The sequence below is a fragment of the Staurois parvus genome, unplaced genomic scaffold (genome assembly GCF_062004578.1).
Source record: "Staurois parvus isolate SC_StPar_1 unplaced genomic scaffold, SC_StPar_1.0 ptg000662l, whole genome shotgun sequence".
Taxonomy (NCBI): domain Eukaryota; kingdom Metazoa; phylum Chordata; class Amphibia; order Anura; family Ranidae; genus Staurois; species Staurois parvus.
In genome coordinates this window covers 1,125,319-1,139,837 of record NW_028318458.1, presented here as the reverse complement: position 1 = coordinate 1,139,837, position 14,519 = coordinate 1,125,319, and the positions used below count along the sequence as shown (strand labels likewise).

Sequence of the window (14,519 nt, the reverse complement as noted above, 5' to 3'; positions counted from 1 at the left end):
GGTGGGCAGGGGGGACAAGTGCCCATCTTCCAGCACGCAGCCTCGTTAGCGCAGTAGGTAGCGCGTCAGTCTCATAATCTGAAGGTCGTGAGTTCGATCCTCACACGAGGCACTCTTCTCTAGGCTTTTTCTGCCACTTGGAGTCCTTAATGGCTGAAAGCCGCTACTCTGCATCTTTCAAGCTTTGCAAGAAGCCATATCCAGGGAAAAGTCATCAGCAGCTCAAGCTTTCAAAGCTCCTTTGCCCTCCACCATTTTCCTCAGGAGCTGAAATCGCCAACTCTGCATCTAACAGAGCTTGCAACATACACTGTCTACTCACCCTGGAAAAAAACACATGCATTTTCCACACATCCACCATGTCACGGGCTTCACTCCCTTTCATCACACAGAAAGAAAACAGAACAGAGGATCCAAAAGGGCTTTTACAAAGGTGGGAAAAATGGGAAAAGTCCCCACCTTGTTGTCCTCCCTGATTTCAAAACGCTTTCTTTGCCTTTGAATAGCACGGGTACTTTAACTTCCCCCTTTTGCCGCTTTTCCTCACTGCATGATTACCGGTGGGAAATGATTTGTGCATGGATTTGGCTTCCTTGAAAAGAAGCCCAAAAGAAATAGCATTCCCTCCTATCTTTACCCGCAAACGTTGGACTCCCAGCCTTGACGTGGATTAGGCCCTTTTTAGCAACTGTGGGAAACTGGAGAAGGACCGCTTCTGAAATGGGCATTGAGTGTTTTTGCTTCACTTTGCTATGTTTCAAAGGCTTTTTAATAGTGTCTCTCAGCATCTTATAGAAGGAGTGGCGAAAAGCGGAAGAAAAGCAGCAACCTCTTTGAAATGAAAGGCCAGATTTCCAAAAGCAATTTCATATCAAGCCCAATAAGGCTTGTTGAAAGCAAGCACATGTGCCCCATTGCTCAGCACTTGGACAAGACAGGGAATGAAATTGAAGAGACAGAGAGGAATGTAAAGAGTTTTTGGTTTTTTTTTTTCAAAAAAAGAGTGAAAGATCTTTCTGGGCCTTCTCAGTTTCACCCTTTTCTCTTGGCACATGAAAAGCCGAGGCTCTTTGGCTTTGCCTTTAGTTCATGGTTTGCTCTCAGCGTATGATAACCACTGTGGATGTTGTTTCTTTGTAAGAATGTGCAATGATTTGTTTCTGTTTTATCTGCGGCAACAAAACTGGGTCCACCAGTCCTGCCATAGTGTAGGCCTTTGTTTTGTTTTGTTTTCCTTCCATGAAGGCAAGGTGGGGACGGAATATTCTTAATGTCGCCTGGGGTTTTCTTCGTTGATTTCATTGGGTTTTTATGACCGGTCAGTGATGACTGTGAGTGTTTGCAAGTTTTTAGTGTTCGCATGTGTTTCGACTCTTTGATAAATTGTCCTCAAAATGAGCGTAGAGAGAGGGAGGCAAAGCAGCAAGACCCGCTGGACTATGCGGGCAGATTTGTAAAGCAGTTGGAAGTAAAGCACTAGGGGTTGTTGAAGCAGAGCATGTATGTTGCGTTGCTTGGTACTTTGCCAACAAGGGAATGATTTGAGGTTGCAAGGGGAAAAGAGTTTGGCAGGTTTAAGCAGCAGGAGCAAGCGTGTCACTAAAATGTCTTGCATTTCCCATACCGGGAGTCGAACCCGGGCCGCCTGGGTGAAAACCAGGAATCCTAACCGCTAGACCATATGGGAAAACTGCCAAGGCTGCTGTGGGAGAAATAGAGAAAACCAAAGCGAGAAGAAAACTAGCACCGCCATGGTCTTCCAAGCGTGGTGGGCAGGGGGGACAAGTGCCCATCTTCCAGCACGCAGCCTCGTTAGCGCAGTAGGTAGCGCGTCAGTCTCATAATCTGAAGGTCGTGAGTTCGATCCTCACACGGGGCACTCTTCTCTAGGCTTTTTCTGCCACTTGGAGTCCTTAATGGCTGAAAGCCGCTACTCTGCATCTTTCAAGCTTTGCAAGAAGCCATATCCAGGGAAAAGTCATCAGCAGCTCAAGCTTTCAAAGCTCCTATGCCCTCCACCATTTTCCTCAGGAGCCGAAATCGCCAACTCTGCATCTAACAGAGCTTGCAACATACACTGTCTACTCACCCTGGAAAAAAACACATGCATTTTCCACACATCCACCATGTCACGGGCTTCACTCCCTTTCATCACACAGAAAGAAAACAGAACTGAGGATTCAAAAGGGCTTTTACAAAGGTGGGAAAAATGGGAAAAGTCCCCACCTTGTTGTCCTCCCTGATTTCAAAACGCTTTCTTTGCCTTTGAACAGCACGGGTACTTTAACTTCCCCCTTTCGCCGCTTTTCCTCACTGCATGATTACCGGTGGGAAATGATTTGTGCATGGATTTGGCTTCCTTGGAAAGAAGCCCAAAAGAAATAGCATTCCCTCCTATCTTTACCCGCAAACGTTGGACTCCCAGCCTTGACGTGGATTAGGCCCTTTTTAGCAACTGTGGGAAACTGGAGAAGGACCGCTTCTGAAATGGGCATTGAGTGTTTTTGCTTCACTTTGCTATGTTTCAAAGGCTTTTTAATAGTGTCTCTCAGCATCTTATAGAAGGAGTGGCGAAAAGCGGAAGAAAAGCAGCAACCTCTTTGAAATGAAAGGCCAGATTTCCAAAAGCAATTTCATATCAAGCCCAATAAGGCTTGTTGAAAGCAAGCACATGTGCCCCATTGCTCAGCACTTGGACAAGACAGGGAATGAAATTGAAGAGACAGAGAGGAATGTAAAGAGTTTTTGGTTTTTTTTTTTCAAAAAAAGAGTGAAAGATCTTTCTGGTCCTTCTCAGTTTCACTCTTTTCTCTTGGCACATGAAAAGCCGAGGCTCTTTGGCTTTGCCTTTAGTTCATGGTTTGCTCTCAGCGTATGATAACCACTGTGGATGTTGTTTCTTTGTAAGAATGTGCAATGATTTGTTTCTGTTTTATCTGCGGCACCAAAACTGGGTCCACCAGTCCTGCCATAGTGTAGGCCTTTGTTTTGTTTTGTTTTCCTTCCATGAAGGCAAGGTGGGGACGGAATATTCTTAATGTCGCCTGGGGTTTTCTTCGTTGATTTCATTGGGTTTTTATGACCGGTCAGTGATGACTGTGAGTGTTTGCAAGTTTTTAGTCTTCGCATGTGTTTTGACTCTTTGATAAATTGTCCTCAAAATGAGCGTAGAGAGAGGGAGGCAAAGCAGCAAGACCCGCTGGACTATGCGGGCAGATTTGTAAAGCAGTTGGAAGTAAAGCACTAGGGGTTGTTGAAGCAGAGCATGTATGTTGCGTTGCTTGGTACTTTGCCAACAAGGGAATGATTTGAGGTTGCAAGGGGAAAAGAGTTTGGCAGGTTTAAGCAGCAGGAGCAAGCGTGTCACTAAAATGTCTTGCATTTCCCATACCGGGAGTCGAACCCGGGCCGCCTGGGTAAAAACCAGGAATCCTAACCGCTAGACCATATGGGAAAACTGCCAAGGCTGCTGTGGGAGAAATAGAGAAAACCAAAGCGAGAAGAAAACTAGCACCGCCATGGTCTTCCAAGCGTGGTGGGCAGGGGGGACAAGTGCCCATCTTCCAGCACGCAGCCTCGTTAGCGCAGTAGGTAGCGCGTCAGTCTCATAATCTGAAGGTCGTGAGTTCGATCCTCACACGAGGCACTCTTCTCTAGGCTTTTTCTGCCACTTGGAGTCCTTAATGGCTGAAAGCCGCTACTCTGCATCTTTCAAGCTTTGCAAGAAGCCATATCCAGGGAAAAGTCATCAGCAGCTCAAGCTTTCAAAGCTCCTTTGCCCTCCACCATTTTCCTCAGGAGCCGAAATCGCCAACTCTGCATCTAACAGAGCTTGCAACATACACTGTCTACTCACCCTGGAAAAAAACACATGCATTTTCCACACATCCACCATGTCACGGGCTTCACTCCCTTTCATCACACAGAAAGAAAACAGAACAGAGGATCCAAAAGGGCTTTTACAAAGGTGGGAAAAATGGGAAAAGTCCCCACCTTGTTGTCCTCCCTGATTTCAAAACGCTTTCTTTGCCTTTGAATAGCACGGGTACTTTAACTTCCCCCTTTCGCCGCTTTTCCTCACTGCATGATTACCGGTGGGAAATGATTTGTGCATGGATTTGGCTTCCTTGAAAAGAAGCCCAAAAGAAATAGCATTCCCTCCTATCTTTACCCGCAAACGTTGGACTCCCAGCCTTGACGTGGATTAGGCCCTTTTTAGCAACTGTGGGAAACTGGAGAAGGACCGCTTCTGAAATGGGCATTGAGTGTTTTTGCTTCACTTTGCTATGTTTCAAAGGCTTTTTAATAGTGTCTCTCAGCATCTTATAGAAGGAGTGGCGAAAAGCGGAAGAAAAGCAGCAACCTCTTTGAAATGAAAGGCCAGATTTCCAAAAGCAATTTCATATCAAGCCCAATAAGGCTTGTTGAAAGCAAGCACATGTGCCCCATTGCTCAGCACTTGGACAAGACAGGGAATGAAATTGAAGAGACAGAGAGGAATGTAAAGAGTTTTTGTTTTTTTTTTTTCAAAAAAAGAGTGAAAGATCTTTCTGGTCCTTCTCAGTTTCACCCTTTTCTCTTGGCACATGAAAAGCCGAGGCTCTTTGGCTTTGCCTTTAGTTCATGGTTTGCTCTCAGCGTATGATAACCACTGTGGATGTTGTTTCTTTGTAAGAATGTGCAATGATTTGTTTCTGTTTTATCTGCGGCACCAAAACTGGGTCCACCAGTCCTGCCATAGTGTAGGCCTTTGTTTTGTTTTGTTTTCCTTCCATGAAGGCAAGGTGGGGACGGAATATTCTTAATGTCGCCTGGGGTTTTCTTCGTTGATTTCATTGGGTTTTTATGACCGGTCAGTGATGACTGTGAGTGTTTGCAAGTTTTTAGTGTTCGCATGTGTTTCGACTCTTTGATAAATTGTCCTCAAAATGAGCGTAGAGAGAGGGAGGCAAAGCAGCAAGACCCGCTGGACTATGCGGGCAGATTTGTAAAGCAGTTGGAAGTAAAGCACTAGGGGTTGTTGAAGCAGAGCATGTATGTTGCGTTGCTTGGTACTTTGCCAACAAGGGAATGATTTGAGGTTGCAAGGGGAAAAGAGTTTGGCAGGTTTAAGCAGCAGGAGCAAGCGTGTCACTAAAATGTCTTGCATTTCCCATACCGGGAGTCGAACCCGGGCCGCCTGGGTGAAAACCAGGAATCCTAACCGCTAGACCATATGGGAAAACTGCCAAGGCTGCTGTGGGAGAAATAGAGAAAACCAAAGCGAGAAGAAAACTAGCACCGCCATGGTCTTCCAAGCGTGGTGGGCAGGGGGGACAAGTGCCCATCTTCCAGCACGCAGCCTCGTTAGCGCAGTAGGTAGCGCGTCAGTCTCATAATCTGAAGGTCGTGAGTTCGATCCTCACACGGGGCACTCTTCTCTAGGCTTTTTCTGCCACTTGGAGTCCTTAATGGCTGAAAGCCGCTACTCTGCATCTTTCAAGCTTTGCAAGAAGCCATATCCAGGGAAAAGTCATCAGCAGCTCAAGCTTTCAAAGCTCCTATGCCCTCCACCATTTTCCTCAGGAGCCGAAATCGCCAACTCTGCATCTAACAGAGCTTGCAACATACACTGTCTACTCACCCTGGAAAAAAACACATGCATTTTCCACACATCCACCATGTCACGGGCTTCACTCCCTTTCATCACACAGAAAGAAAACAGAACAGAGGATTCAAAAGGGCTTTTACAAAGGTGGGAAAAATGGGAAAAGTCCCCACCTTGTTGTCCTCCCTGATTTCAAAACGCTTTCTTTGCCTTTGAACAGCACGGGTACTTTAACTTCCCCCTTTCGCCGCTTTTCCTCACTGCATGATTACCGGTGGGAAATGATTTGTGCATGGATTTGGCTTCCTTGGAAAGAAGCCCAAAAGAAATAGCATTCCCTCCTATCTTTACCCGCAAACGTTGGACTCCCAGCCTTGACGTGGATTAGGCCCTTTTTAGCAACTGTGGGAAACTGGAGAAGGACCGCTTCTGAAATGGGCATTGAGTGTTTTTGCTTCACTTTGCTATGTTTCAAAGGCTTTTTAATAGTGTCTCTCAGCATCTTATAGAAGGAGTGGCGAAAAGCGGAAGAAAAGCAGCAACCTCTTTGAAATGAAAGGCCAGATTTCCAAAAGCAATTTCATATCAAGCCCAATAAGGCTTGTTGAAAGCAAGCACATGTGCCCCATTGCTCAGCACTTGGACAAGACAGGGAATGAAATTGAAGAGACAGAGAGGAATGTAAAGAGTTTTTGGTTTTTTTTTTTCAAAAAAAGAGTGAAAGATCTTTCTGGTCCTTCTCAGTTTCACCCTTTTCTCTTGGCACATGAAAAGCCGAGGCTCTTTGGCTTTGCCTTTAGTTCATGGTTTGCTCTCAGCGTATGATAACCACTGTGGATGTTGTTTCTTTGTAAGAATGTGCAATGATTTGTTTCTGTTTTATCTGCGGCACCAAAACTGGGTCCACCAGTCCTGCCATAGTGTAGGCCTTTGTTTTGTTTTGTTTTCCTTCCATGAAGGCAAGGTGGGGACGGAATATTCTTAATGTCGCCTGGGGTTTTCTTCGTTGATTTCATTGGGTTTTTATGACCGGTCAGTGATGACTGTGAGTGTTTGCAAGTTTTTAGTGTTCGCATGTCTTTCGACTCTTTGATAAATTGTCCTCAAAATGAGCGTAGAGAGAGGGAGGCAAAGCAGCAAGACCCGCTGGACTATGCGGGCAGATTTGTAAAGCAGTTGGAAGTAAAGCACTAGGGGTTGTTGAAGCAGAGCATGTATGTTGCGTTGCTTGGTACTTTGCCAACAAGGGAATGATTTGAGGTTGCAAGGGGAAAAGAGTTTGGCAGGTTTAAGCAGCAGGAGCAAGCGTGTCACTAAAATGTCTTGCATTTCCCATACCGGGAGTCGAACCCGGGCCGCCTGGGTGAAAACCAGGAATCCTAACCGCTAGACCATATGGGAAAACTGCCAAGGCTGCTGTGGGAGAAATAGAGAAAACCAAAGCGAGAAGAAAACTAGCACCGCCATGGTCTTCCAAGCGTGGTGGGCAGGGGGGACAAGTGCCCATCTTCCAGCACGCAGCCTCGTTAGCGCAGTAGGTAGCGCGTCAGTCTCATAATCTGAAGGTCGTGAGTTCGATCCTCACACGGGGCACTCTTCTCTAGGCTTTTTCTGCCACTTGGAGTCCTTAATGGCTGAAAGCCGCTACTCTGCATCTTTCAAGCTTTGCAAGAAGCCATATCCAGGGAAAAGTCATCAGCAGCTCAAGCTTTCAAAGCTCCTATGCCCTCCACCATTTTCCTCAGGAGCCGAAATCGCCAACTCTGCATCTAACAGAGCTTGCAAAATACACTGTCTACTCACCCTGGAAAAAAACACATGCATTTTCCACACATCCACCATGTCACGGGCTTCACTCCCTTTCATCACACAGAAAGAAAACAGAACAGAGGATTCAAAAGGGCTTTTACAAAGGTGGGAAAAATGGGAAAAGTCCCCACCTTGTTGTCCTCCCTGATTTCAAAACGCTTTCTTTGCCTTTGAACAGCACGGGTACTTTAACTTCCCCCTTTCGCCGCTTTTCCTCACTGCATGATTACCGGTGGGAAATGATTTGTGCATGGATTTGGCTTCCTTGGAAAGAAGCCCAAAAGAAATAGCATTCCCTCCTATCTTTACCCGCAAACGTTGGACTCCCAGCCTTGACGTGGATTAGGCCCTTTTTAGCAACTGTGGGAAACTGGAGAAGGACCGCTTCTGAAATGGGCATTGAGTGTTTTTGCTTCACTTTGCTATGTTTCAAAGGCTTTTTAATAGTGTCTCTCAGCATCTTATAGAAGGAGTGGCGAAAAGCGGAAGAAAAGCAGCAACCTCTTTGAAATGAAAGGCCAGATTTCCAAAAGCAATTTCATATCAAGCCCAATAAGGCTTGTTGAAAGCAAGCACATGTGCCCCATTGCTCAGCACTTGGACAAGACAGGGAATGAAATTGAAGAGACAGAGAGGAATGTAAAGAGTTTTTGGTTTTTTTTTTTCAAAAAAAGAGTGAAAGATCTTTCTGGTCCTTCTCAGTTTCACCCTTTTCTCTTGGCACATGAAAAGCCGAGGCTCTTTGGCTTTGCCTTTAGTTCATGGTTTGCTCTCAGCGTATGATAACCACTGTGGATGTTGTTTCTTTGTAAGAATGTGCAATGATTTGTTTCTGTTTTATCTGTGGCACCAAAACTGGGTCCACCAGTCCTGCCATAGTGTAGGCCTTTGTTTTGTTTTGTTTTCCTTCCATGAAGGCAAGGTGGGGACGGAATATTCTTAATGTCGCCTGGGGTTTTCTTCGCTGATTTCATTGGGTTTTTATGACCGGTCAGTGATGACTGTGAGTGTTTGCAAGTTTTTAGTGTTCGCATGTGTTTCGACTCTTTGATAAATTGTCCTCAAAATGAGCGTAGAGAGAGGGAGGCAAAGCAGCAAGACCCGCTGGACTATGCGGGCAGATTTGTAAAGCAGTTGGAAGTAAAGCACTAGGGGTTGTTGAAGCAGAGCATGTATGTTGCGTTGCTTGGTACTTTGCCAACAAGGGAATGATTTGAGGTTGCAAGGGGAAAAGAGTTTGGCAGGTTTAAGCAGCAGGAGCAAGCGTGTCACTAAAATGTCTTGCATTTCCCATACCGGGAGTCCAACCCGGGCCGCCTGGGTGAAAACCAGGAATCCTAACCGCTAGACCATATGGGAAAACTGCCAAGGCTGCTGTGGGAGAAATAGAGAAAACCAAAGCGAGAAGAAGACTAGCACCGCCATGGTCTTCCAAGCGTGGTGGGCAGGGTGGACAAGTGCCCATCTTCCAGCACGCAGCCTCGTTAGCGCAGTAGGTAGCGCGTCAGTCTCATAATCTGAAGGTCGTGAGTTCGATCCTCACACGAGGCACTCTTCTCTAGGCTTTTTCTGCCACTTGGAGTCCTTAATGGCTGAAAGCCGCTACTCTGCATCTTTCAAGCTTTGCAAGAAGCCATATCCAGGGAAAAGTCATCAGCAGCTCAAGCTTTCAAAGCTCCTTTGCCCTCCACCATTTTCCTCAGGAGCCGAAATCGCCAACTCTGCATCTAACAGAGCTTGCAACATACACTGTCTACTCACCCTGGAAAAAAACACATGCATTTTCCACACATCCACCATGTCACGGGCTTCACTCCCTTTCATCACACAGAAAGAAAACAGAACAGAGGATCCAAAAGGGCTTTTACAAAGGTGGGAAAAATGGGAAAAGTCCCCACCTTGTTGTCCTCCCTGATTTCAAAACGCTTTCTTTGCCTTTGAATAGCACGGGTACTTTAACTTCCCCCTTTTGCCGCTTTTCCTCACTGCATGATTACCGGTGGGAAATGATTTGTGCATGGATTTGGCTTCCTTGAAAAGAAGCCCAAAAGAAATAGCATTCCCTCCTATCTTTACCCGCAAACGTTGGACTCCCAGCCTTGACGTGGATTAGGCCCTTTTTAGCAACTGTGGGAAACTGGAGAAGGACCGCTTCTGAAATGGGCATTGAGTGTTTTTGCTTCACTTTGCTATGTTTCAAAGGCTTTTTAATAGTGTCTCTCAGCATCTTATAGAAGGAGTGGCGAAAAGCGGAAGAAAAGCAGCAACCTCTTTGAAATGAAAGGCCAGATTTCCAAAAGCAATTTCATATCAAGCCCAATAAGGCTTGTTGAAAGCAAGCACATGTGCCCCATTGCTCAGCACTTGGACAAGACAGGGAATGAAATTGAAGAGACAGAGAGGAATGTAAAGAGTTTTTGGTTTTTTTTTTTCAAAAAAAGAGTGAAAGATCTTTCTGGGCCTTCTCAGTTTCACCCTTTTCTCTTGGCACATGAAAAGCCGAGGCTCTTTGGCTTTGCCTTTAGTTCATGGTTTGCTCTCAGCGTATGATAACCACTGTGGATGTTGTTTCTTTGTAAGAATGTGCAATGATTTGTTTCTGTTTTATCTGCGGCACCAAAACTGGGTCCACCAGTCCTGCCATAGTGTAGGCCTTTGTTTTGTTTTGTTTTCCTTCCATGAAGGCAAGGTGGGGACGGAATATTCTTAATGTCGCCTGGGGTTTTCTTCGTTGATTTCATTGGGTTTTTATGACCGGTCAGTGATGACTGTGAGTGTTTGCAAGTTTTTAGTGTTCGCATGTGTTTCGACTCTTTGATAAATTGTCCTCAAAATGAGCGTAGAGAGAGGGAGGCAAAGCAGCAAGACCCGCTGGACTATGCGGGCAGATTTGTAAAGCAGTTGGAAGTAAAGCACTAGGGGTTGTTGAAGCAGAGCATGTATGTTGCGTTGCTTGGTACTTTGCCAACAAGGGAATGATTTGAGGTTGCAAGGGGAAAAGAGTTTGGCAGGTTTAAGCAGCAGGAGCAAGCGTGTCACTAAAATGTCTTGCATTTCCCATACCGGGAGTCGAACCCGGGCCGCCTGGGTGAAAACCAGGAATCCTAACCGCTAGACCATATGGGAAAACTGCCAAGGCTGCTGTGGGAGAAATAGAGAAAACCAAAGCGAGAAGAAAACTAGCACCGCCATGGTCTTCCAAGCGTGGTGGGCAGGGGGGACAAGTGCCCATCTTCCAGCACGCAGCCTCGTTAGCGCAGTAGGTAGCGCGTCAGTCTCATAATCTGAAGGTCGTGAGTTCGATCCTCACACGGGGCACTCTTCTCTAGGCTTTTTCTGCCACTTGGAGTCCTTAATGGCTGAAAGCCGCTACTCTGCATCTTTCAAGCTTTGCAAGAAGCCATATCCAGGGAAAAGTCATCAGCAGCTCAAGCTTTCAAAGCTCCTATGCCCTCCACCATTTTCCTCAGGAGCCGAAATCGCCAACTCTGCATCTAACAGAGCTTGCAACATACACTGTCTACTCACCCTGGAAAAAAACACATGCATTTTCCACACATCCACCATGTCACGGGCTTCACTCCCTTTCATCACACAGAAAGAAAACAGAACAGAGGATTCAAAAGGGCTTTTACAAAGGTGGGAAAAATGGGAAAAGTCCCCACCTTGTTGTCCTCCCTGATTTCAAAACGCTTTCTTTGCCTTTGAACAGCACGGGTACTTTAACTTCCCCCTTTCGCCGCTTTTCCTCACTGCATGATTACCGGTGGGAAATGATTTGTGCATGGATTTGGCTTCCTTGGAAAGAAGCCCAAAAGAAATAGCATTCCCTCCTATCTTTACCCGCAAACGTTGGACTCCCAGCCTTGACGTGGATTAGGCCCTTTTTAGCAACTGTGGGAAACTGGAGAAGGACCGCTTCTGAAATGGGCATTGAGTGTTTTTGCTTCACTTTGCTATGTTTCAAAGGCTTTTTAATAGTGTCTCTCAGCATCTTATAGAAGGAGTGGCGAAAAGCGGAAGAAAAGCAGCAACCTCTTTGAAATGAAAGGCCAGATTTCCAAAAGCAATTTCATATCAAGCCCAATAAGGCTTGTTGAAAGCAAGCACATGTGCCCCATTGCTCAGCACTTGGACAAGACAGGGAATGAAATTGAAGAGACAGAGAGGAATGTAAAGAGTTTTTGGTTTTTTTTTTTCAAAAAAAGAGTGAAAGATCTTTCTGGTCCTTCTCAGTTTCACTCTTTTCTCTTGGCACATGAAAAGCCGAGGCTCTTTGGCTTTGCCTTTAGTTCATGGTTTGCTCTCAGCGTATGATAACCACTGTGGATGTTGTTTCTTTGTAAGAATGTGCAATGATTTGTTTCTGTTTTATCTGCGGCACCAAAACTGGGTCCACCAGTCCTGCCATAGTGTAGGCCTTTGTTTTGTTTTGTTTTCCTTCCATGAAGGCAAGGTGGGGACGGAATATTCTTAATGTCGCCTGGGGTTTTCTTCGTTGATTTCATTGGGTTTTTATGACCGGTCAGTGATGACTGTGAGTGTTTGCAAGTTTTTAGTCTTCGCATGTGTTTTGACTCTTTGATAAATTGTCCTCAAAATGAGCGTAGAGAGAGGGAGGCAAAGCAGCAAGACCCGCTGGACTATGCGGGCAGATTTGTAAAGCAGTTGGAAGTAAAGCACTAGGGGTTGTTGAAGCAGAGCATGTATGTTGCGTTGCTTGGTACTTTGCCAACAAGGGAATGATTTGAGGTTGCAAGGGGAAAAGAGTTTGGCAGGTTTAAGCAGCAGGAGCAAGCGTGTCACTAAAATGTCTTGCATTTCCCATACCGGGAGTCGAACCCGGGCCGCCTGGGTAAAAACCAGGAATCCTAACCGCTAGACCATATGGGAAAACTGCCAAGGCTGCTGTGGGAGAAATAGAGAAAACCAAAGCGAGAAGAAAACTAGCACCGCCATGGTCTTCCAAGCGTGGTGGGCAGGGGGGACAAGTGCCCATCTTCCAGCACGCAGCCTCGTTAGCGCAGTAGGTAGCGCGTCAGTCTCATAATCTGAAGGTCGTGAGTTCGATCCTCACACGAGGCACTCTTCTCTAGGCTTTTTCTGCCACTTGGAGTCCTTAATGGCTGAAAGCCGCTACTCTGCATCTTTCAAGCTTTGCAAGAAGCCATATCCAGGGAAAAGTCATCAGCAGCTCAAGCTTTCAAAGCTCCTTTGCCCTCCACCATTTTCCTCAGGAGCCGAAATCGCCAACTCTGCATCTAACAGAGCTTGCAACATACACTGTCTACTCACCCTGGAAAAAAACACATGCATTTTCCACACATCCACCATGTCACGGGCTTCACTCCCTTTCATCACACAGAAAGAAAACAGAACAGAGGATCCAAAAGGGCTTTTACAAAGGTGGGAAAAATGGGAAAAGTCCCCACCTTGTTGTCCTCCCTGATTTCAAAACGCTTTCTTTGCCTTTGAATAGCACGGGTACTTTAACTTCCCCCTTTCGCCGCTTTTCCTCACTGCATGATTACCGGTGGGAAATGATTTGTGCATGGATTTGGCTTCCTTGAAAAGAAGCCCAAAAGAAATAGCATTCCCTCCTATCTTTACCCGCAAACGTTGGACTCCCAGCCTTGACGTGGATTAGGCCCTTTTTAGCAACTGTGGGAAACTGGAGAAGGACCGCTTCTGAAATGGGCATTGAGTGTTTTTGCTTCACTTTGCTATGTTTCAAAGGCTTTTTAATAGTGTCTCTCAGCATCTTATAGAAGGAGTGGCGAAAAGCGGAAAAAAAGCAGCAACCTCTTTGAAATGAAAGGCCAGATTTCCAAAAGCAATTTCATATCAAGCCCAATAAGGCTTGTTGAAAGCAAGCACATGTGCCCCATTGCTCAGCACTTGGACAAGACAGGGAATGAAATTGAAGAGACAGAGAGGAATGTAAAGAGTTTTTGTTTTTTTTTTTTCAAAAAAAGAGTGAAAGATCTTTCTGGTCCTTCTCAGTTTCACCCTTTTCTCTTGGCACATGAAAAGCCGAGGCTCTTTGGCTTTGCCTTTAGTTCATGGTTTGCTCTCAGCGTATGATAACCACTGTGGATGTTGTTTCTTTGTAAGAATGTGCAATGATTTGTTTCTGTTTTATCTGCGGCACCAAAACTGGGTCCACCAGTCCTGCCATAGTGTAGGCCTTTGTTTTGTTTTGTTTTCCTTCCATGAAGGCAAGGTGGGGACGGAATATTCTTAATGTCGCCTGGGGTTTTCTTCGTTGATTTCATTGGGTTTTTATGACCGGTCAGTGATGACTGTTTGCAAGTTTTTAGTGTTCGCATGTGTTTCGACTCTTTGATAAATTGTCCTCAAAATGAGCGTAGAGAGAGGGAGGAAAAGCAGCAAGACCCGCTGGACTATGCGGGCAGATTTGTAAAGCAGCTGGAAGTAAAGCACTAGGGGTTGTTGAAGCAGAGCATGTATGTTGCGTTGCTTGGTACTTTGCCAACAAGGGAATGATTTGAGGTTGCAAGGGGAAAAGAGTTTGGCAGGTTTAAGCAGCAGGAGCAAGCGTGTCACTAAAATGGCTTGCATTTCCCATACCGGGAGTCGAACCCGGGCCGCCTGGGTGAAAACCAGGAATCCTAACCGCTAGACCATATGGGAAAACTGCCAAGGCTGCTGTGGGAGAAATAGAGAAAACCAAAGCGAGAAGAAAACTAGCACCGCCATGGTCTTCCAAGCGTGGTGGGCAGGGGGGACAAGTGCCCATCTTCCAGCACGCAACCTCGTTAGCGCAGTAGGTAGCGCGTCAGTCTCATAATCTGAAGGTCGTGAGTTCGATCCTCACACGGGGCACTCTTCTCTAGGCTTTTTCTGCCACTTGGAGTCCTTAATGGCTGAAAGCCGCTACTCTGCATCTTTCAAGCTTTGCAAGAAGCCATATCCAGGGAAAAGTCATCAGCAGCTCAAGCTTTCAAAGCTCCTATGCCCTCCACCATTTTCCTCAGGAGCCGAAATCGCCAACTCTGCATCTAACAGAGCTTGCAACATACACTGTCTACTCACCCTGGAAAAAAACACATGCATTTTCCACACATCCACCATGTCACGGGCTTCACTCCCTTTCATCACA

The 14,519-nt window shown here is 46.0% G+C and overlaps 15 non-coding genes across 15 annotated transcripts; 9 read left to right on the top strand and 6 right to left on the bottom strand.

Moving 5' to 3' along the window:
- The first annotated feature begins 39 nt into the window (after positions 1-39).
- Positions 40-112, top strand: TRNAM-CAU (transfer RNA methionine (anticodon CAU)). The gene has a single exon. It is a non-coding gene; the product is annotated as a tRNA-Met (tRNA).
- A 1,503-nt stretch (positions 113-1,615) lies between these two features.
- TRNAE-UUC (transfer RNA glutamic acid (anticodon UUC)) lies at positions 1,616-1,687 on the bottom strand. The gene has a single exon. It is a non-coding gene; the product is annotated as a tRNA-Glu (tRNA).
- Positions 1,688-1,806: 119 nt separating this feature from the next.
- On the top strand, positions 1,807-1,879 carry TRNAM-CAU (transfer RNA methionine (anticodon CAU)). The gene has a single exon. It is a non-coding gene; the product is annotated as a tRNA-Met (tRNA).
- Positions 1,880-3,573: 1,694 nt separating this feature from the next.
- TRNAM-CAU (transfer RNA methionine (anticodon CAU)) lies at positions 3,574-3,646 on the top strand. The gene has a single exon. It is a non-coding gene; the product is annotated as a tRNA-Met (tRNA).
- Positions 3,647-5,149: 1,503 nt separating this feature from the next.
- Positions 5,150-5,221, bottom strand: TRNAE-UUC (transfer RNA glutamic acid (anticodon UUC)). The gene has a single exon. It is a non-coding gene; the product is annotated as a tRNA-Glu (tRNA).
- Positions 5,222-5,340: 119 nt separating this feature from the next.
- TRNAM-CAU (transfer RNA methionine (anticodon CAU)) lies at positions 5,341-5,413 on the top strand. Its single transcript has one exon. It is a non-coding gene; the product is annotated as a tRNA-Met (tRNA).
- Positions 5,414-6,916: 1,503 nt separating this feature from the next.
- Positions 6,917-6,988, bottom strand: TRNAE-UUC (transfer RNA glutamic acid (anticodon UUC)). The gene has a single exon. It is a non-coding gene; the product is annotated as a tRNA-Glu (tRNA).
- A 119-nt stretch (positions 6,989-7,107) lies between these two features.
- TRNAM-CAU (transfer RNA methionine (anticodon CAU)) lies at positions 7,108-7,180 on the top strand. The gene has a single exon. It is a non-coding gene; the product is annotated as a tRNA-Met (tRNA).
- A 1,503-nt stretch (positions 7,181-8,683) lies between these two features.
- On the bottom strand, positions 8,684-8,755 carry TRNAE-UUC (transfer RNA glutamic acid (anticodon UUC)). The gene has a single exon. It is a non-coding gene; the product is annotated as a tRNA-Glu (tRNA).
- A 119-nt stretch (positions 8,756-8,874) lies between these two features.
- Positions 8,875-8,947, top strand: TRNAM-CAU (transfer RNA methionine (anticodon CAU)). The gene has a single exon. It is a non-coding gene; the product is annotated as a tRNA-Met (tRNA).
- A 1,503-nt stretch (positions 8,948-10,450) lies between these two features.
- TRNAE-UUC (transfer RNA glutamic acid (anticodon UUC)) lies at positions 10,451-10,522 on the bottom strand. The gene has a single exon. It is a non-coding gene; the product is annotated as a tRNA-Glu (tRNA).
- A 119-nt stretch (positions 10,523-10,641) lies between these two features.
- TRNAM-CAU (transfer RNA methionine (anticodon CAU)) lies at positions 10,642-10,714 on the top strand. The gene has a single exon. It is a non-coding gene; the product is annotated as a tRNA-Met (tRNA).
- A 1,694-nt stretch (positions 10,715-12,408) lies between these two features.
- On the top strand, positions 12,409-12,481 carry TRNAM-CAU (transfer RNA methionine (anticodon CAU)). Its single transcript has one exon. It is a non-coding gene; the product is annotated as a tRNA-Met (tRNA).
- Positions 12,482-13,978: 1,497 nt separating this feature from the next.
- Positions 13,979-14,050, bottom strand: TRNAE-UUC (transfer RNA glutamic acid (anticodon UUC)). Its single transcript has one exon. It is a non-coding gene; the product is annotated as a tRNA-Glu (tRNA).
- Positions 14,051-14,169: 119 nt separating this feature from the next.
- On the top strand, positions 14,170-14,242 carry TRNAM-CAU (transfer RNA methionine (anticodon CAU)). The gene has a single exon. It is a non-coding gene; the product is annotated as a tRNA-Met (tRNA).
- The last annotated feature ends 277 nt before the right edge of the window (positions 14,243-14,519 follow it).